At 42.2% G+C, this 23,549-nt stretch overlaps 1 long non-coding RNA gene across 6 annotated transcripts in view; it reads right to left on the bottom strand.

Annotated features, from left to right (window-relative positions):
* The window catches only part of LOC103658908, a 251,229-nt gene that overhangs the window by 137,324 nt on the left and 90,356 nt on the right, over positions 1-23,549 (bottom strand). Inside the window, exon 4 of one of the 6 annotated variants that reach the window (XR_005838557.1) lies at positions 6,713-7,077. The exons of the other annotated variants lie outside the window; for them this stretch is intronic. This is a non-coding gene — a long non-coding RNA (uncharacterized LOC103658908). Of the gene's footprint in view, positions 1-6,712; positions 7,078-23,549 lie in introns of those variants that run through there. 6 annotated transcript variants of the gene reach the window in all.

Raw genomic sequence — 23,549 nt, 5'->3', positions numbered from 1 at the left:
AGTGAAAAAGGCAATTAACATCTTACTGTAAGTATGGAAATGCTTTGATCTTGTGGGTTCCCAGGAAACTGTCCATGGACCATGCCTGGAAAGCCTCTGATCCAGAGGTCTTTTTTTTCTTTTTTTTTTAATCTTCATTTTTAGGTATTATACCAGAAACACTCCAGCTCCTAAGTATAAATGAAGATTGTAAAAATAAATAAAGACCAAAGGAAGTATTTTAATGCTTGAATTTTTTTCTGAAAAGCGTTCTAGACCTAACACACCTGAGCATGGTACCTTCAATACTAAAAAGGAAATTCAAGTGGGTGCGATGTTAGGCATAGAGCAATAAAACAAAAATTATCCAAGCTGGTTACTCTGAGAGACATCTGTAAGAGAGGTTTATGGTTTCTAAATGTTTCTTTTCTCTTTTAAAAAAATGATATTTTTCTTCAAAAAAAAATTTAACCTAAAGGAGGGAAACCCCCCCATTGTTAGTCATATTATTTCTTAATTTGGGCAACCAGTCATGGCTTTCACAAGCAATGACAACAGAAACTTTTCTTAAAACAGAACAGATTTTTCAACCTCAAAACCTATACGGACTGCTGGATTTCAAGGAATAAAATCATTGGAAGCTTACTACATTTGTCGTATTTCAAGCTGAGTGTGTAAATAATAAAGGTCTAACTCAAAAAACAAGGCTGATAATTCCATGGTGACCAGCCAGACTCCCATTCCCATCATTTATTCATATGTTGATAGACTTCCCCAGGAAGCCTGGGAAAATAACAGAAGTAACTCAACTTTCCCCAAGAGAAAAGGCTTCATTTTTCCTTGGCAGATTCATTCCTAATCACAGAGCAGGGAACCATTATTAACATCTGGATATTCAAAAAGAGCCACTGAATTATTATAAAAATGTTTCAAATCATCAGCCTAAAACTCAAATGATCTACAATGTGTATGATGCTTTTTTTCTCCCTTTAGTCAAGAAGATAAATGGAGAAATTCTTTATATTTCAACTTCCATTACACATTTGTTTTTAATCTGGGAAAATTCATGTCCGCCTACTGTACCTCCATATCAAAGACTGATATGTCAGCATTAGCTTCTGCTCCTCTCACCATGAATTTCTTTTAAGAATACAACTTTTTTTTTTAGGAGTGAGATTACTGCAAAAATCAGTTGGTCCCAAGCAGTTATAAGTCAGGTACTAATACTGAGTTCAATTCCTTTTTAGTGCAGATATGTGCTGTTAGATTGAACAGCAATTAGGCAGATCAAGTGTCTTCATGTTTAACCCCATCCCCCTTTAGACAGTTTCTAAAAATTAATTGCCATGACTTGTCATAAACACACAGACAACACACATATTATAATGTTCTTTGCAACACCTTCAAGTCTCAACCTTGGGAGCTACTAATTCTGTTGGGTCGAGACGACAGTTTAGTTGGTGGCACTTGATAAATATGAGATACTCCTCTATTTAAAACCCTCTGGTGGCTTCCCATTCCTCTCAGATCGCTATATAAAGTCCCACCATGGCCCACAAAGTTCTACTTGCAGCCCCATCAAAAGAGATTCAGGCCAGGTGGGGGAAAGTGTTTTGGGGGACCCTCCAGCAGGGATGAACGGGTTAAAATCTTTGCAGGCAACCTCTAGTTAACAAGGCCCATTCCAGACCTTTTGCCCTCTGCTCTCCCTGCCTGCAAGACTAGCCTCTTTATTACCCACCCCATCACTTGTTCCAGCCTTCTCTCCCGATGACTGCCCATCCCTAGCCTCCCTGAACTAAGGCTCTGCCCCAAATGGTCTTGTCTGTTTTTCCCAGTCAAATCCTACTCAACCATCAAATAGTCTCAGCAAAAGAGTCAATAAAGAAATCTTGCCAAGTTCTGCCTCATACACACTCACAGGCTCTGTAGCCTTCCTCTGCAGGCCTCCTCACACTGACCACACAGTAGATAAGTAGCTGTTGAGGTGGTCTGTTTTTACATGTCTGTCTCCCCACTAAGCCTCATAAATGCAGAGACTGGGTCTGTTTGGCTAGTATAACCTCCCCAAAGCCCACAAGAGAAAATATGCATATATGCCCTCAGAAAGCATTCCTTCCTTGTGGGACAGAGTTCTTAATAAGGAGAAACTTCCCCAAACCAAACTTTACATTGGGGTGAAAGCCCATGAAGTGAATTCAAGGGGGCTTCCGAGGGGAGACTCTTTACAATCTGCTGGAGATAAGGGAGAGAATGGGAAGAGGATTTTTAGGTTGGTGCCTCGCTAACAGTTGTGTGGCCTGGTTCAGCAGCCCCAAAACCACCCATCGAAATATTTAGAGGCTTAAAATCAATGGCTAACAAACAGTTGAATGAAATACCATCTATCCTCCTATCTTGAAAAAACACACCTTCAAAGTAAACTGGAGTCTGAGTACTCAAACACAGTGAAATAGAGAGACTTTAATCAAGTCGGGTTTTCTGCACCCAAAGTACCCACATTTGAAAACGCTTTTGTAGGAAATAATAATTTTCTTCATTGTCTAAATACACACAACACACACAGAGTTTATAGTTACCCATTAGGCAAGAATGGGGCCTATGGTTTGGAAAAAACAAAACAAGACAAAACAATTGATTTCCAGGATGCTCGGTCTCCATATTGAACTGTGAAACCAATATGTGTACAAAGGAAGTTCCTGCCTGTGAAGAAATTGCTGTTCTCACTTCATTGTTATTCCCCTTTCAGTCCTTCCCCCTGCCCCAAAAGTCCTGCTCCTTTCCCCCCTTGGACACGTTACAACTCTGTATTCCTTCCTTGGTGTCTCCCAAGAGTGACTGGCCTTCAAGTCTCAGACCTCTCTGAACTATGTCCCACCTTATGATTACAATGCATGTTCTGCAGATTGTCATGAGATGAGGCTTCTAAAAAGTGAAGAAGGACAGTTACAACACGGAACACAGGGAGAACTTGCTTTATAAGGTGAATGTGATCTGACAGCGCCGAGTTCCCGATGGCGTCCACTCCCCTCTGTCTTCCATTGTCTGTGAAGAGACCGTTCACCTTCATTTCGGAAAGTGACTTGAACAAGGGCCTTTCACTTTCCCCTTTGTCCTCCTTTGTGTCAAGTAGTCACCGTGATATTCATTCAAATCCTCCATGAAGAACTTACATAGATGGTTTATAACTAAATATAAATTAAGGATCCATGAATCCCTCTGAGACATGGAGCAATCTGTGGCAACCTGGACGCAAACCTTGCACGGTCCTCATTCTGTCCAGTTCTGATTGTCCCACATGGAATCCAGCCGGACCCCAGAGCAAGGCTTGTCCGCACTTCTCTTCACTCGCCTGCTCCTGCACTTACTACTTTTGTGTGTGAAGGAAAAACCACACCAAAAATGAACTTGAAAGAATCAGAAATTCCAATCGTTGGACTGAGAGCAACGACTGAGGCATCACGAGTAATTGCTTTGAATGCCAAGGTGAGGGGTGCTCGTCCCAGTGGGGCACCTGTTTTTTCTGTGCCTTTATAGTTTCCCACCTCCTTAAACTTTTCTGAAGTGGCTTCCCAGGCTGGAACTTGCTGTGTAACCAGTAAGAGAGCGAAGGAGGATAAAATTCCAAGGTGAAATGTACTAAACCCAGACATACTTTTCACCTTGTCCTTTTGGCTCCGCCTCCAGCAGGACTCAGGCCTAATGATTCCAGGAAGTGAAAGCAATTAAATTTCACTTGGTGTAAAGTTGAAGAAATTGTCCCATGTGAACACAATGTTTCTTTGCCACATTCCATCAGTGGCAATAAACAGGCAGATTTCACTGGTTTGGATATAGTAGTGCGAGCTCTCACAAGGCGCAGGTTGATTTCATTTTAAAAAGTTGAATTTATGGGACAGTGGACTGAAAGGTTTGTACTGACATGTTTGAAACCCTCTTTTAAAAAGTGGCATATTGCATCGTTCCATTTAAGTGTTCACACCGCAGACTGAAACATAATCTGTTTACTGAGAAAACAACTTTTTATTGCCCTGTGAATAATTTCCCATTGAAAAAGAAAACAATGTACAGTATTTTAGTGCTTTGTGAAACATCTGGAAATTTTTCTTCAGTTGCTAAAGCTGTTAGGAATTTGCATCCACATTCAAACTACTGATTTTTTCATTTAATGCAGAACCACTTCAAGCTTACTATTGAACAAATCTACAAGCAGCAGCTTCCAGAGGCCCGCCGAGGGCAGTCAGACACAAAGCAACAAACCCACCGCAAGGCAAATCTGGTTTCATGGCGAGCCCATTTGGGGATGTTTTGCTTTTTTGTCCTCCCTTCCCTGAACACAGCGTAAAGTGGATTGTATTCGTTAGGGTGGCGGGCGACACCAGCTGCTCTGACGAGTAAACCCCAGTCTCGGTGGTTTGTCTCAGTACAAGGGTTCTTGCTCACCCAGCGGTCCAACGTGGTGTCCCCAGCAGGCTGGCAGCTTTTGCATGGAAATGCAGAGACCCTGTTTCCATCTCTGACTCTGCATCTTCCACAGGGAGCTTTGCAGCAAAGACACAGCATGGAGACGGGAGTGGCGCCCGTTCCACCTGCTCTCGTGCCACAGGCTAGAACTCACTCCTAGAACTCAGTCGCATGACCAAGCTAACCACAAGTGAGGCTGGAACCGCACTGCCAGTGCCAGGAAGGAAAAGAAAAGGGTTTGGCCAACAACTAGAGTCTGGAGATTGCAGTCCACATGTTACAAAATTTTAAAATTTACCCCCAATTCTGACATGCTCGGTGCTCAGTATCTGCTTATCCAACCCCTATTGTGGGCTCCATGTGACTCACTCTGCTAATGGTCCTGGTAGTTTCCTGAGCTGACTAATGGGGCAGCAAAGCCATTGGACTTCAGATGCTTTTTCCTGATCTCAGCTCCAAAGCCTGTGCCTTTATTTATGAAAGTGGTGAAATGGGACTAACGATGGAGAAAAGGACAGCACATCGACAAATCAAGCTCGAGAAATAAGTACAAGCTTTAGTGTCAAAATCTTCTTTGCATTTTCTTCTATTTTACTTTTCTCCCAAGACTGTTATTTCTCCACAAGGGAACTTCCTGCAAATTTAAGACTTAAGTAATATTTACAAAAAAACTCTTTCCATGGTTGTTTATGTGCCTATGTGTGGGCACAATACTCCAACCTAAAGAGGATGTGGTTATATGAGCCAGGTTCCCTCACAAACGTGTGCCCCCTAGAAAAGATAAACTAAAATATAAATAACTGAAAGTTGTTCATAGATTCCTCCTTGCCCACACTGTGCCTCCTTCTCCTCCGTAGCCCATGTGAGCAGCTCTTCTCTGTGTTACCATCAGATACCATCCTACTTGATCGTCTTATTATAACTGAATATTTACCTGTCAGCCTCCTCCATTACATGATAAACTCCATAAAGAAAGGGACCTTCTCTACCTTGCTTAACCCCAGCACATACCACGGTCTCTGGCTCCTAATAGGTGCTGGCTAAATGTGCGTGAAATGGGATCAAGTTGAATGTAAGTTAGAAAAAGATGGGTTCCATAAGACAGCAAAAGAATCAAAGGGCTACCAGTGTTCAAAAGAGCCATGCATCTGGCTGAAGGGGGGCAGGGAGAGGGGGACCGTTTCCTGAAGCATTTGAAGTGGACTTTAAAGACAGGGTAGAGTTTCAACAAGCAGCATTGCAGTGATGGCACTGCAAACACAGGAACAGCATATGTCAATGCTCAGAGGTTGAAAAGCAGAAACGAGTTTGAGGAGCAGTGAGTATTCCTGTTTCTCATGCACTGAAAGTGTGTGAAGGGAGGGATAAGAGATAGGAATGCAATGGCAAGTTTCAAAGCAATTCTGTGGGCAAGAGGAAGCTGGGGGAAGTCTGGGTACTGGGGGGATCCATCTGCCAAGTGGGCAAGGGATGGAGTATATGGATGAGAGACAGGAGAAGCAGACCTCTCTTGCAAAGGCTGCAAGTGAAAGGCACCTGCTGAGGCAATCGACAGGAGGGATGGGGCAGGCTGAGTTTAAGGCATGGGCAGAGGAGGAGCCCACAGCCCTGGAAAAGGAATGCGAGGGGGATGAGAGTATAGTGCTGCCTCAAGAGGAACTTGAAGGGGAAACACTGATGTGGTGATTGAAGGGAAGGTGAAAAAATGGGTTTGGAACATTTTGAGCTTGAAGTGCTTGGGAGAGGCAAGGCAGGGATTTGGGCAAGTAGGACATCCAAAAGGAGCTAAGGAGGAGCTGGCGTTGCAGAACGGTGAGGGCCAGGTGGGCCAGGTGGGCCAGGTGGGAAGGGGGGGCCACTTGGCCCAGACCTTGGATTCATGAAATTTCTCCAACTGAGACTTGACATTGCCTTTAAATGAATGTATATATACAGTCCCTGAATTTGTGTGGGTGTTGGAAATTTTATAAGTATAAACTTGCAAACTGCACCACAGTTTTGCAACCCTACTGGGATGTTTATTCACTGTCCTAATACACGCAGAGACTTTTAAAAAATAAAAGTGTCTTTTAATAGCTGGCGAGGCATCCCCTCATAACCTGCATTTACCCCTAACGGTAGCAATCTCTCCACTGAACTATGATTGCTGTGTCCCTCCCCATCTTCCCACTACCTGAGGGACGGCATGGGGTTAGAACCCCAGTAGCGAGCCTGGCCTCTGACAGAGAGAAGACAACTCAATAAATAAATATTGTGAGAGGGATGGTGAGGAAGGGAGAAGTCATTTATTTTGAATTAATAACAACGGACCTCAAAGTGGAAGATTACATAGAAGAAAGAAAAGTATCTTCCTTTCAAAAAGAGCAACAAAACCATCTTGTAGCATTAGTAATCTTATCTAACATATGGCAGATCCTAAATGCAAGCCGGGCGCCATCTTCCTTAGGAAGCTTCCTGCCAGTATCATGGAAGTTCTGTCCAACTTGGGATGAGGGTGTGGGGTGAAGAGATAGGAAGATCAAGGAAATTCCGCTCCAGTTCTTTTTTAACATCTTGAATTCCATTTCTGAGCACATACAGTCATCTCCTGAGAAACTCTCTGACCACCTTTTCCATTCCTCGCTTCCTCTGGCTCTTGAGTGAGCATGGATGGAAAGAGAGAGAGAGAGACGAGATCAAGATGTGGAAATTTTCAGCAGATTTGAAGACGAAGGATGAAAGATCTTGGCTTTTTTCTTCCCTATTAAGCCCCGGGCAGACTGCTTCAAGAAGAAAGAACAACACATTGCCCAATTATTATAAGAATATACTTCTGATACACCTGTTTTACTTCCCAAAGCCAACTTTGATGACCTTAATTTTACCTACGCTCTGGTATAAATTTTCCCTGAGATCTTTATCTTGTCCTGACACCAATTAGCACGTGAGTTTCAGCAGAAGAATCCACGGCAATTTAATACACACCTTCGAAGAAAAGGAAAGACTGATCGAAATGAAGACTGTCTCAAAACCAATTGAACAGGTGTGCATTTCCATAATGGCTGCACAATTCAGCCACGTATTGGTGTTTGCTCCTTTTGCTTGTGAACTGAATTAGTAATCTTCACATGCTCTGTCCCGGTGATTGAAATAAATTACTTTGTTAAATTGCGAAGCAGGTTGACCCATCTGTTGGCCCATGAATGTTCAGATTCTCAGAGGGTTTATTATTCCAAATAATGACTGCCATATGCAGTGGTAAACAGTTCCTTTAAAACTGACTAAAGGATTTGGTGCGACTTTTGAAGGCAATTTATAAAGCTATTCATGTTCCCCTAAAGGATCTGCCCTTCAACTAACTTCCAGGAAAATTGTCTTGATAGGTTAATCCTAGTGGAGACACCTTGTTCTCTTTGGAGAGGCCAGAGGAAGGCGAGAGCAGAAACATATGTTCTGTAAACACCTACTACGTGTCAGGTGCAGGCCCATGTGCTAGCATGATTCCCAGAGCCTCCCATGGGCCCGAGCCATGGGTACGGATGACAGAGACAAGGCAAGGGTGGAAGAGGTTAAGCAGCCCATCCAAAGACAAATGCTAAGTTGTGAACTGGGACTCGAACCCAGCCCACTCGTTCCAAGACACATCAGGCTATTTCCATCAGGCCTGAGCATCTGATAGAGAGTGTTTACACTGTGAAGTGCAATGAGAGTTCTGTGCATTCACAATTTAGACCCAGGGAGAAAAAAATTAAGATAGATTTATTTCTTGTTTTCTGATTCTGCAAATAGCCCCATTCGGACAGGACTTGTCTCCTTGTCTCCAAAACAGGAGCCTTCCTCTCATCTTCCTGATCTCCTTGAAGGGGAAAAGAGCAGGGCTTTGAACTCCCACTGGCAAAGAATATAATAGGAATGGTTTAAAGACAAAAATCTGTGGTCCTCTTCTCATCTGGGGCTTTCCTCACTTTAGACCATCCTCCTTTTCAGATCCCAGGGGACAATGCGTGTTCTGCTCACACCAGGTCCATAAACTGCTCTGACCATGGAGCAGCCATGATTTGTTCATGATGTTAGCAGTGACTCACTGGCTAGATTACAGATGTTGAACTGCCAATGGATGGCCCAAAGCCAGCACATGGTCGGCTCTTCTGGTATTCAGCTGCAGTATTAATCATGTGTGGAAAGGTGCTTTTTTCCCTCTGTGAAAAATGAAATAGCTAATATACAGTATGGAATGAAGGCCCTGGAACAATTCCTTCCTTAACGGGAAAAGAATAAAGCTATTAAAAGAATAAACTCTTGTATGTGACATGATGACAGTTGGATTTTTCTGATGAGCTAAATGAATAAGTTCACTCTCCTTTGATTTATGCCAGGGCAAAGATTCTCTCAAAGCTTCAAAAGGCAGAGAGTACATTTGGAGATGCCGAGGGGTCTCCACTCCCTTTGTTTAGAGAGAGTGAGAGGCTAAGACTGAGCCAAAAACAAGTGTTTGATGGGCAGAGACCTGCAGAGGTGGGCAGCTAAGCGCTCAACAACAGAGGGGAGAAGTGCCTGTGTTGAGGGCAGGGGGAAAGAACCTTTGGTTAAGGAGGCTTGCCCTCATTTCAACAAACCCTGAGACACCTCTGCAAGGGCCAAAAGGGGGTCCTGCCTCTGTGGTTGGTCTCCTCCCAGACCTGAGGGAAACACATCTGTTCCTCTGCTGTCAGCTTGAATCTTGGGGAGGGGGCTGAAAATTAGGATTCTTCTTCACCTCCACCAAATATGGAACCAGAGAAAAAATGAAGTCCACATTAAGAGCCTTAAAAAAGGCTTCATATATAAAAACTAATTCCTGGCAGAGGAATATATTTGACATCAGAAAAGATTGCTCAGCTAGTGTCCACTGAAGAAAAAAAAAAAATTGGGGGTGGTGTGCCTGGGTGGCTCAGTCAGTTAAGTGGAAGCTTCTGGCTCACGTCATGATCCCAGGTCCTGGGATAGAGCCTTGCAGCGGGCTCCCTGCTCAGCGAGGAGTCTGCCTCTCCCTCGCCCTCTGCCACTCCCCTGCTTGTGTTCTTTCTCTCTCTCTCTCTCAAATAAATAAATAAAATCTTTTTAAAAAGGGGGAAAAGAAAAAATTTTTGAATTACGTATTTTTATTTAAATCAAGTGTGTTGTGATCAGCATGAAACATCAGACACACCCAAATTTGGAAAAACACAAATTCAGAAATAGTCTACAAAATAACCAGCCAGTACTCTTCAAAGGTCATGAAAGACTGAGCAAGTATCACAAATCAGAGGAGAGTAAGAAGAGATGATAAAGAGCAAATGTAATGTGAGATTGTAGATCGGATCCGGGATCCAATTAAGATAAAGAACGTTCGTGGAACAACAAAGAAATTTAGAGATTAATTAATAGTAGTTAACAGTTGATCTGGGGATTAACATTTGGAAAAATTAACTTTGTCAGATGTGTTCATTGCCAAGGGTTGTCCTTGCTTTTAGTGGACAGAGCTAGGACACATATGTATGCATACTGACCCATGTGTATACACCTGTACATATTTACTTCTATATCTATTCGATGGTATACATGTGAAAATAAATGTGACTTTATGTTGAATACGCAGCACTGGGTTCATTCTAACATTAGAATTGCTTCTCTATAACTCCATCCATAGTGAAAACCGAGCTCTCATTATCTACGATTGTTCATTGCTGGTACATAGGAATATAATTGACTTTTAAAAAATATTTTATTTATTTGTTGATCAGAGAGAGAGAGCACAAGCAGGGGTAGCGACAGGCAGAGGGAGCAGCAGGCTCCCTCTGAGCAAGGAGCCCAATGCAGGACTCGATCCCAGGACTCTGGGGTCATGACCTGAGCCGAACCCAGACGCTTAACTGACTGAGCCACCCAGGCGCCCCTATAATTGACTTTATATATTGATCTTGCATCCTATAACCTTGCTAAACTCAATGTTCAAGGAGCATTTTTATAGATTCTTTAGGCTTTTCTACATAGACGATCATGTCTAAAAATAGAGATAGATTTATTTCTTCTTTTCCAATATGTATGCCTTTTCTTTCTTTTGCTTCTCAATTACATGAAATAAGATTGGTAAAAGGGCAAAAACATTGCCTTGTTCCCAATCTTTGGGGAAAAGCTTCAAGTGTCTCACCACTAAGTATGATAGCTATAGAGTATTTTTGTTATTATTATTATTTTTATTATTAGCTGTAGATTTTTCATAGATGTCCTTTATCATATTGGAGAATTTTCCTTTTATTCTTAATTTGCTGAGAGTTTTTATCCTGGGTGATTGCTGAATTTGTCAAATGTTTGTTCTCTATTGACATGATCAAATAGCTTTTGTTCTTTAGTCTGTTAATATGGTAAACTATATTCATTGATTTTGAATGTTCAACCAGCCTTGCATTCCTGAATGAACTTCACTTGGTCCTGATGTATTGCCCTTTCTATATTTTGTTGCATGCAATTTGCTAATATTTTGCTGAGGATTTTTGCATCTACATTCATGAGAGATATTAGTCTGTGGTTTCCTTTTCTTATAGTATCTCTGGTTTGGGTACTAGTAAGGGTAGGATATAAAGACAGAGAAGCCAATGGTGGAGAAATTTTATCTATGTCTCTATCTATATAAAATTGGTGTGTAAACCAAATTCTGTCCTTTCCTGGAGAAGAGGTTTGGGGATGGCTGACTCTGGCAAGTCTATAGACTTCTTCTCCCTGTTCTACAATTAGAACAAATTTGGCCAAGATCCTGTTGGATCAGCTACTGCATAATATTGACAATAATGTCAACTGCACTCTCCTGAGACTTAATAATTAAATTTCAATGTTTAATCAAAAGAAAACTCAGATGTTCCCTAATAATATGCTAACTTGTTTGCAAGTTGGGTGAATTTTAGCTATACTTTCAGAATAAGCTTGGGATGAGTATGCCAGATACACAATGAATTTGAGGTCTAAGATCTTAGAATAGAAAAATCATAAAATATCGCCTGAATATAGTGTGTATTAATAAATATTTGTTGGATGAATATGTAGCTCTCTAAAGCTTGTTATATGCTTGGAATGTTTTTCAAGTCTCATACTGCTTAAATTTTCAACGTTTTTCTGTTTAGAAAAACAAAATGTGAATCTTTCTTCAATAGTCTCATCTTCTTTGACTTTCTACTCATTTGTGTCCTAGAGGAAAACTCACCTCAAGAGTTTCTGGTTCATCATATTCATCCAACATGTTTGTCCAACGTCCAAAGTAATACTTTAATTTGTCTCAGGAGATAGCACACTGCCATTGGCCAAGAGCAAATGAGGTTAAGCCTGCATTGCCTGTTCTCAGCCTCAAACTTAGAACAGGGGGTTTTCAGCGCATGAGTGTGGTTCTTTCCCAAGACCATCCAGCAATGACAATTTAGTCTGGCAACTTCATGCCATAAGCCTAAGACTTCTGCATCTGAGGAACAGCCATGGCTCTTATTTCCTCTCTGCCACACCATGCTGCCACCTCTGTTTCCTCTGCACAACCAGACCATGTCACCACCATCAGCAGCCATCACTCTCCCCTTCTTTAATGAGAAAGCTGCATCTCAGGGGTGCCTGGGTGGCTCAGTCAGTTAAGTGTCTGACTCTTGATTTCAGCTCAGGTCATGATCTCAGGGTCTTGAGATCGAGCCCCCAGTTGTCAGGCTCCACGCTCAGCAGGGAGTCTGCTTAAGATTCTCTTTCCCTCTCCCTCTACCCTTCCCCTCGTATGCACATGTGCTCTCTCTCTCAAATAAATAAATTAATCTTAAAAAAAAAAAAAACCAAAACTATAAACTATATCTCAGGTCATCAGATGATGGGCACCTGAAATGATAGTTCCCCAAATGATGCCTCAAATCTAGCCTCAACAGAGTTTTTATCATTATGATCAACCATGAGCCAAATCATAACTGCAATTTTGCTGGTGGTCGGAAAGGGAACTACTCGTGTGTGTGTGTGTGTGTGTGTGTGTGTGTGTGTGTGTGTGTGTGTATTCAGCTGTACCCAGAAAAAGGTTATAAAAACATCTTGTACCTTTTTAGGATTATTTGTTGAAACCTCTAATCAAATTAGACATTGAAAAGTCTTTTCCAAGAATTTTCAACTATAAAATCCATGAGCTCAAATACTTTAACTTATTCACTATTTGTCTCCAACACCTGAAATATTGCTTTACAGAGCAAGCACGCAGTAAGTATTTATTGGGGAAATAAGTGTTTTGAGGTACAACAGCCCAGTTACCTCACGAGTACCATGTGTGATGTTGTAGTAAATAGCTTCTCCCCTACGTATATGTCTTCTATCAATTCTAAGGTCATGGCCTAAAGAGGGAAACATTTTCCCAAATTTGAGGACTACGTGACAGCTGCAGAAGGCACCCAGCAATGAGTTTGCAGGATAACGCCTGGACTGTAGTACCAATAAAAACACGTTGAACTAATAATTGAGAAAGAAGAGTGACACACTGTCAGATATTTCACTTGCTTTATCTCATGAAAGTGTCTGTGACAGCTACTCTAACATTTCCCATTTTCCAGAGAAAAAAAGTAAAGTTTGGAGAGGTTAAGTAACATGCCTAAACGTATACAGTTGTATCCGGCAGAGCTGAGATGGAACCAGGACAGGCTGGTCTCAGAACCCTCAGCCTGAACCACCCCGTAACACTTGTGAACTTGCCAACCCATTCCTTCCTCAAGGACTTTGCTCTTCCCTACCCCTGGATCTTTGCACAGCTGCCTCCTTATCATTCAAGCCTCGGCCCAGGATCACTTCCTCAGGGAGGCCTTCCCTGACCATTTCCCACCACTCATTCTCTCCCAGGATCCTATCAGACTGTCCTCATGGCATGAACCACCACCTGGTATTCTCCTGTTTATGATTTTGTTATGATTAAGTCCCTCAACCAGAACTCAAGCTTTGTGGGAGCAAGGACCTTTGTTGGCCACTGGGACCCACAGTCTGGTGCTGAACCTGGCACATGCGGGCACTCCCCCAAAACTTCCTGAATTCCTAAATGACTGCTATAGGCTGGTTGGTGGTGTGTTCAAGAAGATGGCACTTGCTGGGCCAGTCTTTAGAAAAGCACCTGGTGTATGACTGGTGCGTGTCTCCAGACCAATTAAGTTCAATTCCCACATACACTGCCTCTTTGCCATTTCAGGCAAGAAAGTAGATGCATACGTGGGCCAACGGAGCACATTTTTCCATGCAAAGAGGAAGGCTCAATGAATGAATGTTTGTAGTGGACTTTATAATCTCTCCAACAAAGATGCTCTGATCAATAAAAATAATTTCCATCCTTTTCAGATCAGAGCCATACATACTCAGCTTCTACAAGACCAAAATGTCAGTTATTTCTGTTTTAAAGAATGTGTCTCAACAGACAGCCCTAAGCTTTATATATCACACGGGATAAAATCCAAAGAAAAAAATTTATTATAGAAAACTCTCTGGCCTGGGTCCAACCTTTGATGGAGAATTTTAACAATATTGCTTGGACTTAAGTCTCTCAGTTTCTCCCAACACATGTCTGAATGAGCTTGATGTAAGTGACATGCATCTTGTTTTCGACCCTTGTAAGGAAGCTTATTGTCAGCATAATTGTTTTACGGCCAGACCGAGACCTCACACGATGCTGCCATGTTTGTTTCTTCAGAAAGTTTGGTGGTTTAGATGACATCACCTTCCTCTCCACCCTCACCAGCTCTTCCTTTTCTGGACCAGTCCCTTGCAACTGTTCCAATTTCATTCCCTTTCAGGTGCTCTTCTCCTGTCTAGAATCCCTCTCCTTCTGCCTGTCTCTTACTCTTAATTATGTTTAAAGACTTGCATCTACTGTCCCACCTCCCCTTGCCTGACGTCATCTCTCAGGTTCACTTATACTTTCCAGGTTAAGCGGAGTGCCCCTCCTCTAAATTCTAAAAGAAATTTACGGAGACCTTTGCTTTAATTACTTATAATTATCTACTGGCCTATGAGCTCCTGGCATGCCTACTTTATTCATGTTGTATCCCCAGCACATTACCGTGTCCTGCCCATGATAGTACCTAATAATGACTGGGAACAGTATTTACACTGAATTCATACGGACTCTCACATCCCCCTTCCATTTTGTGTTAAATTGACTCAGAGGAAAAGAGTCATTTTCCTCCACTCACTCTTTAAAAAGCTGATTTCTCTCATAAAATGAGAAGACCAGATTTTCAGTTCCTGGTGTCACTCTCCCAAACCTGTCTTAAGATCTACAGTCACCCGAACTGAGAGTGAGTGGAGGTAATGGTCCTAGGAGCAAAGAACACACTGACATCAAGAACATGAAGGCATTCCTCAGACAGAAGCAATATTGCACATGAACCAAAAAAGGACCAGGATGGGAAATCATCAAGGAAGGCCCAGATTTCTTATCACTGCCCAGCCTTCTTATCAAAACCTTATACCTCCATGTATGAGTGTTCCCTTTAAAACACCATAGTCATTTCCAAGATATAGAGGAAATAACAATCATGTTGTTGGTACAGTGTAACTACACAGTAACAAAACCAGGTTTCATTTGCGGCTTGTAGAATGAAGTGCACACATGACCGCATGCCAAGTGTAGTCTATTACCTTGTGGAATCAGAGCTACAGGGGAAATTGATGTGCCTTCTCCTAGATGTGCTTCTACTATAGTAAGAAATGGTTCAAAAACTTGTCCACCTCTGGGTCCATCTAAGAGATTCCTTAGTAAAGTTAATTTGGCGAGAGTTTACATCTGGGATAATGGCTAAGCTCTGCAAGGTCAAGAACAAGTGTGACTCTGCATCTGTCACATACAGCATCACTTCCTAAACTCTCTAGGCTACAGAGCTGGTCTCAAGGGCCAGGCATCTCCTATAACCTCCAAGGAACCCCCAGGGTGGGTTTTCTGTCCCAGAACTTCATCCTTCACTCCAATATCTATACATACGTAATAGACTAGAGGCAGAGTGAGACTTAGAATCCACAGATGGCTCACCTAATCTAGTTTACCTGCTGATCCTCGAGATCCTTCAACAGGGCTCAGTGGTAAGGTCCCCATAACCACCTGCCCCCAGTGCAGGTTTCTGCTTCCAACTAGCCAGGACCCCGGGCAGCAGGACTTCCTTGATGGGAATCTCAAAACGGACAGTGATGTGGGATTAAAGAAAAATGATTTCCTTCCCTGCCCCATGGTTTGTTTGATACTTAACTTGGCCAATATATTTTATCATAGTTAGTCTCCATGATGCAACCTCCCCATTAGATGACATCAGGTTCCAAAATGCAAATAATGTTCCAAAACTATTGGCAGAGGTTCCTCAACTTGAAAAAAAATATGACACCAATGGTTCAAGAAAGAAATTTAGTGGGAGACCATTTCTGTTACTCAAAAAGTAGAATATCAACTATAAGGAAGGAGAATGCCAAAAATAAAACTGTGGGAAGTCTTCTACTTAACAGACTGGAGTGGAGATTGAGAAGCTCAAGGACTTAAAAGTTAGCTCCACTTTGGAGTGGGCAGATCAGAGCAGGCAGTAGGAGGGTAGGAAACTGCCTCCTTTTTAAAGTCCTACCAAGTGTTTTTCTATATGGGACCTACTGAACTGGATTTTTTAAATTATTAATGTTAAGGTTATTAACATCTTAGCAATCAAAACATTATGGCAATCAGCATAATTTAACAGTACAAGATACCACAGGTCTATGGTCTTGAGGATCAACTGATGGGTAGCAGACAACAGGTGTGATTGCTTCTATGTTCTGGGCTATACATATGCTGATATATCTATTACTGGGTTTTTGTAAGGAATAAATAAAATAATGAAGAAGAACTATAAAACTGTAAAACATTCCTCCAAGATAATGGATTTGAATAGTAGTAGTACTCAAGTTGTTGTAACTAGTCAAATGAAACATACTGCTACATCAAATGTGATGTTGGGAAGGATTTCCATTGATTACTCCCTCAACAAACCTCGTCTCCTTTCACCCTGAGCTAAGTACTATTCTAAGTGCTGGAGATGCAGTGGTGAACAAGATGTAGAAGGTCCCAGCTCTCATGGCACCTCCATTCCAGGATCAGGCAGGGACGGGAAAGACAGAAACAAGTCCATAAATGAATATGATGGTATCACCTAGTGGCAAGTGTTAGACTGAAGAGAAGATAGGATGATACAGTAAAGAGCAAGGAGATGAAGAGTGACAAGCAGGGACAACTAGGAATTAGAGCTGCTGGCCAGAGAAAGCTTCACTAAGGGGGTGACACTGTAAAGGAGACTTATATGATGAAGAGTCTGTCATGACAAGATTTAGAGTCAGAGCTTTGCAGTCAGAAGGAATGGTGAGTGCAGAGGCAAAAGTGTGTTAAAAGAACATCAGTATGGCTGGAGAGCAGTGGCCAAAGGAGAGAGTGTAGAGTCAAGTAGAGGCCAGATCACCCAGGACCCTGCGGTATGTTTGGTGGGTCCCTCCTCCCTCCCTCCTTTCTCTCTCCCTTCTTTCCTTTCTCTCTTGGCTGTCTACCCAGTGGCTGAACCCCTTTCTTGTGATTTAGGAATTTCTGGAATTTCTCAGCTTCTAGTCTTCCTGGGAGGCATACAGTATCTTGCTATAAACTTGAAAGCAGGAAAGACTTGCTCTGCCGCCTCCCTTGCGGCTGGGTGGTGGTGCATGATCTACTTCAGCCCATCAGATGCACAAGCCCCAGTCTTTAAACCGGAAGCTAGTGATACAAAGAAGCACGAATCCTGGAGCATCGACCTGGAGTCCAGGCGATGCAGCATCACATCCAGGTAGGTTTCCAGGGGCAACCAAGGCCCCAGTTTCAGAGTAGAGCCCAGCATCTTATGGGAGGAGGGGTGGTCATCACATAGTGGCCTGGAATGTTCACCCATGGTGGGAGCAGTGTGCTCACTAAATGCCTGGTGCGGAGATGTTGGCTGTGGTCCTCCACCTGTCCTTCCTTGCTCCTGACTGCTTTCTGAGACTCTCCTGCAGCCTCCCCAGGCGTTCCAGGCTTCCCATTCCCATATCCTTTCAATAACTTTCTTTGCTGCTGGAATTATCCACAGTTCACTTCCTTTTCTTGCAACCAAGAACTCGGACTGACACAAAAAGGTTAGACCTTTGAATTTTATTCTAAGGACAGTAGGAAGCCACTGGAGGGTTTTAAGCAGAAAAACAGCATGGAATGCTTCGGAAGAATTCCTGTTTAATTTTAGAATTACATTGTAATTCTCCTAACTGATTGGTTTGTTTTGGGCTCTTGGACATCCTCATTTGGGTAATTGATTTTTTTCTTTTTTTATGTATTCTCTGTTGGAAAAATGTACAGTTTAGGTCAGGGGTAGTACATAAAGGAAGTAGATTACTCTGGTATATATTTTAAAACTTTATTCTTGGCTCCACATTGCTCCTCTTTTTAAGGTTTTACTATATGTCCTACTTTGCCTCAAATTTTTTCTGGAAATATTTTAAATATATATATAAGATGGTATACATATATACCTGGCCACCTGATACAGTAGCCACTAGCCACATCTGGCTATTTTAATTTTAATTCACTAAAATCCTGCTCCTCAGTATTTGAAGATGTATGTTCACACAAAAACCTGCACATGGATGTTTATAGCAGCTCTACTCATATAATGGCTAAAACTTGGAAGCAACAAATGCCCTTCAATAGGTGCTTTGATAAACTGTGGTACATCCAGACAGTGGAATATTATTCAGTGCTAAAAAGAAGTGAACTACCAAGCAATGAAAAAACACAGAAGAAACCGTAATGGATATTACAAAATGAAAGAAGCCAATCTGAAAATGCTACATACTGTATGTTTCCAACTATACGACATTCTAGAAAAGGCAAGACTATGGAGACGGCAAAGAGATCAGTGGCTTCCAGAAGTTGGGGGTGGGGGGTGGGAGGCGAGATAAATAGAGCACAGAGGATTTTTAAGGCAGTGAAAACACTCAGGATGATACTATAGTGATGGATATATTTGTCATTATACATTTGTGCAAACCTATAGAATGTGCAACACTCAAAGTGAACCCCGGGGAGCCTGGCTGGCTCAGTCAGTAGAGCATGCCACTCTTTATCTCATGGTTGTGAGTTCAAGCCCCATGTTGGGGTGGAGCCTACTTCTTATTAAAAAAAGAGTGAACCCTAATATTAACTATGGACTTCTGCTGATACAATGTGTCAGTGTAGGTTCACCAGCTGTAAGAAAGTTTCTACTGTGATGGAAGATGTTGCTAATGGGGGAGGCTGTGCATGAGTCAGGGCAGGGAGATATGAGAACTCTCTGTGCCTCCCTCTCAATTTTGCTGTGAACCTAAAACTGCTCTAAAAGAAGTAAGTTCTTCAAAAAATTAATTAATTTAAAAATTCAGTTCCTCATCACACTAGCCATATTCCAAGGGCTAAATAACCATGGGTTATCAGAGAGAACAGATATGAAACATTCTCATCATCACAGAAATCTCTGTTGAATAGCCCTGCCACATACTACAGTACATACAGTATACTATAATATTATTTAATATAATGAATATCTTTTTGTCCTGTTGCCTTGGAGAATTTGTCAACTGAACATTTATCTGCACCTAAGGACGAGTGATGGCAAGGGTTCTAAAATGCCACCTATAGCATAAATCACATACGGGAGCTGAGACAGAAGGCTTATCATCTCAGGCATTACTAACAACCCTTCCCACATCTCGGTATGAAGGATGTTTGCATGGCGGTGTGCACAGAAAAGAAATATTCAAGATGGCCTCTCCACAGAGCCAGCCCTAAGACAGCAAGAGCCGTGTCCCAAGCTTGTCTGGACATTACACGGGCACTCAGAAAAATACAGGAGGAAAAAGAGAGGAAATCAGAAACTGTCCCTTTGGTCTGCATGGAGCAGTGTCTTTTCTGAGGACGAAACAACGCAAAAATTCTAGTGACATCTAACATCAACACGAGGTTCCAGTTTGATAACCGAGTAGAAGACGTTATTGTCTTACAATACCGTCTCCTGGAAAGAAAGCTGAGGTTTCTATACCAAGATGGAAGAACAAATACATTCTGTCCCAGTGGTTAATCATGTTTTTGTTATTAAGCAAAATGCACACAAGGTGTTGTTTTCTCCATCGCTTCAAGGTCAGCCAGGCTGGGAACTGATGAGCTAGAGCAAAGTGCTGTCTCCCAGGCACAGGAGGACTGGCGGGAGGGAACATTTTTCAGAACGGCCGACTTTCTTCCACCAGCGAGCTTTGGGCAAGAGAAAGGAGCTCTCGGGACAACTATCAACACAGTAGCAGCCTGGTGGTTTTCTTCTCCTCCTCCGGGAGCTATTTTCTTTGCAAAACTACTGTAATTTTAATGGGCTGCCATTTGCTCATTAAAGTCATCTGGGGATTTAGTCAGCATACGGACCACAAAATAGAACTCTGTATAATGTTTAGGATTTTGTCGTTTAATAAAACATTTTATAAGCTCAGTTTGTACCTATTAACTAATAACTGCCCTTCTCAGGGCCCAGCAGCCTGGCCTGTGGTCTCCAGTGCACTGACTGCTAGAGGTGAGTTATGGAGGGATCTTTCCCAAGTTCCCATTCATCTTTATTATGATACTCAACTAGTAGATGATGAGTAATCAGTCACTGTTAAATTCCATCCCTGGGAATTTGACCGGGCTTGGCTTCTTATCATTCAAAATCTTTTTGAGGGCTGTCTCCTTTGGAACAGGGAGACCCTGAGCTTCTAATCCTATGGAGGGATTTATTATCTGCTGGGGAGCAAGAGTGTGTGATGGGGGGTGTGATTATCACTGATAGAGCAGTTCCTAAATGCTGGTCCTTGAGCTGATTCCATCAGAATCTCCCAGGATAGATGATAACAATGAGGATCCCTAGGCCCCAGTCCAGAGCCACTGAATTATCTTCAAGGGCAAGGCCCAGAATTGTTTGAAAACCACTGCCCCCAGTTTTCTCTGATATGTGGCCAGATTTGGAGGCACTTGGAAAAGAGGATACTACTCACCAGATTGAAAGGCATATACTTTATCCCCATAGTGGAATAGCTTGCTTTAAACAGGAAAAACAAAAGTCAACGCACAAACTTCATTGCATCTCCAAGCCTAACCACCCGTTTAATAAGTGTTTATGACAAAGGAGAAAATGTGAAGAGGCAACATAATCTAGCACCATGCTTAGAAAACTCAAAAAAGGCATCACTCATTGACAGGCTGTTTTCTTGAATTTTATTACAATCTTTGAGCACCTTTGTGTCATTTTACCTTCAGTTCCAACCGCTATGGGAGAGGGGGCTTACCTAGCCCGAGGTTCCAAATAAAGCAGGACTCAACCCTAAGAAGAGCAGGGAGAGCAGAGGGGGCACTGAGACCCCAATACTGGGAGGCAGAGGGGCAGAAGTGTTCAAATAACAGTGTGTTGAGCCGGGGGTACAGGGGACAAGGACCTACGCCAGGGGGAAGGGGAGGGAAAGAACACACAAGAAAGCTTCCACTCTGAACAACTGGATTGCGTTCCAATGACGTATTTCTCATGGCTTTGTCTAATGTCTTTTCATCATAAATAAACAAATCTCCAGTCAACACGTTGCCTTAAAATGTGTTGAAAACACATGGCTCTTTTAAGATTGTGCTCAGTAGAAGCAATGGTTTCTCTTACCATAACCTCTAGTTTTGCTTCTCATTGGGGTGGGGGCTGGAGGAGACAGGTCCCCACAAGTTCCCAAGTGAAGAAATCAGCGACATGAATTGTGACCCGTGGAGCCTGGTTCTACCTGTCTCACAGCAACCACACTGTCTGCTGACACGTGCTTAGCTTTTTTTGCAAGCATTGTCACATTTGTTCTTCACAAATGCCTCAGAAGCGAGGTATTATTATTATCCCCATTCCAGAGATGGGGAAAGGGAAGCTTAGGAGAGTTAAATAATTTGCCAAAGTTATAGCCCCAATATTTTAGACAAGCTACGCTTCTAGATTCAAACAATACCATCTGGCGCACCGCAAGCTGTCAAGGGATCTTTCCTCGTGAGGGCAATAGCCAAGAAAAAAAGAAAAAAAAATGTTATCTGCAGCAAAAACATTCTTCTCCCATTAACCAAAAACCCTCCAATGAAAACCCAGCCAGTTTGGGTGGACAGAAAAAAAATATAATCCTTGTTCAGAACATGAGTTGCTTTAGTCCAGTAGATTTGTAGAGGAATTTTGCCGTCCTTCTGTGGCCTACTCTGTCTCCCCCAGCCCACACCTGCCCCTCGATAAAAACAAAATCAGAATAAAGACGACGAAATAAATTCTATATTTATTTTCCCCTAAGCGACAAACCTTTTCCTAGAACTTGTCTTCTCTGAATGCTAAGCCCTCCCAGGGAGCATCTAAGATCTTGGGCCCCTTCACAAAGGATTGATGATTCGGGCCCCAGCCCCCTGCATTCCTGGGACAGCTTTTCTGCAGGGAGTCCCACCCACGCTCGAGCTTTCTCTCAACTTCTCCCTCCTGGATTCTGCATCTCAGAGAATATTGACATTCAGCTGGAGTTTCTAAGAAGCTAGCTATGATCCAGCAGCACATCAAAGAGGCTGACATTTGCCCTGCACAGACCCTCCGTGCCCTTTCCAAAAAGCACGCACCCACTTTCTATGATGATTAGGATTGATACTTAGTGAGCAGTGACAATGCACCCTGAACAATGAGAAACACAAAAGCTCCTTTACCTTCCACCCAGTGCCCAGTGTCCTGCAGATAAAATAACAGCAGCTGCCATTCGCTGGGCCCTGACCAAGGCCCAGATCCTGTGCTAACCAACTGGCAGCTAATCTTCGTGACAACTTCAAGAGATGGGAAGACATAGGTAACCCCATTGTACAGATGGGAAAACTGACAACTCTAGAACATTACCAAGCTGGTAAATGGATGTGCTGAGAGCAGCAGGCTCCAAAGCCCAAGTTCTTGACTAGTAGACCGTAAGGCCTCTTACAGCTTGGTGACTGATCTTGGCTAGGACAAAGGAAAATAGGGCACGCACTTCCTATTCAGGTTATCTCCCATCTTGTTTTGGTTGAACTAATAAACATTTTTTAAGGAGAGTCAACAAGATGGAAAAAACATATGTGACTCAAGAGTCTCTGAAGACTGTACTGATAGTATGGCTCGCCATCATTCCTCCTGGAGTCTTGTCCTTTGGGCAGGTTTTGCAAACATGCTAGAAAGGGAGAGATTAAGTCAGAGAGGGGCAGGAGATACCAACGGAAATACAGATCTCTGTCAGACAGTCCTCACTATTCCCATAAAGTGTAACGAAATAATTGAACAGTCTGCAAGGTGGACTGTTATCTTCTCCTCTGCGAATGCTTTCCTTCCAACAGGACATTCCCAAGTTTGGGTCAAGATGAGGAAAAGGAGACATCACATGGAGCCTTAGAAGGCTCCATCTGTTTACTTTAAATGCCTATTCTTTATTTTAAGATGGTTTTCTTCTTCTTTTTTTTAGCACTATAAAATCCTTTCCTCTAAGAAGTGATGATGATAGAAAATGTTCATTTTCTTTTTCTTTCTCTCTTTTTTAAAATTGTCTTTATTTGACCAAATAAAGAGTTGGTCACCTTGTGTCCATTTAAAAAAAAAAAAAAAACTACTTTCTAAAAAATTTTACTCCTTCAGGAAAGTCTTGGGGTAACTGTTTCAGAGTTTTCTAATTTTTCTGATCAGTATGGTTTATTTTGTAAATACTAATAAAAATATTTTGAAAGAAATAAACCACAAAATTTAGGGGAACCACATGTACATCCGTGTCCTCCTTGGTATAACTTTTTAAAAATTTTTTTCTTAATCCACCCATTTCTGATTCTTTGTATTACTTATCATCACTGACAGAAGAGTGTAGAAAAAGCAAGGTTTCTTGGCAACGTTGAGAGATTTTAGTGACAAGGGAATAATTAGATGCATCAGTGGATAAAGTGAAATTTAACAAAATAATAATTTAAACTTATTTTTTATGAAGCTGTAAGAAATTCATTTGTTAGGTAACAAAAGGTATTTTTTCTCTGTAGCAGAGGTAAAACTTTTAAATATTTA

The sequence above is a fragment of the Ursus maritimus genome, unplaced genomic scaffold (assembly GCF_017311325.1).
Source record: "Ursus maritimus isolate PB19 unplaced genomic scaffold, ASM1731132v1 scaffold_3, whole genome shotgun sequence".
Taxonomy (NCBI): domain Eukaryota; kingdom Metazoa; phylum Chordata; class Mammalia; order Carnivora; family Ursidae; genus Ursus; species Ursus maritimus.
Note: the sequence above shows the minus strand (reverse complement) of the source record. Positions and strands in the feature narration are given on the sequence as shown.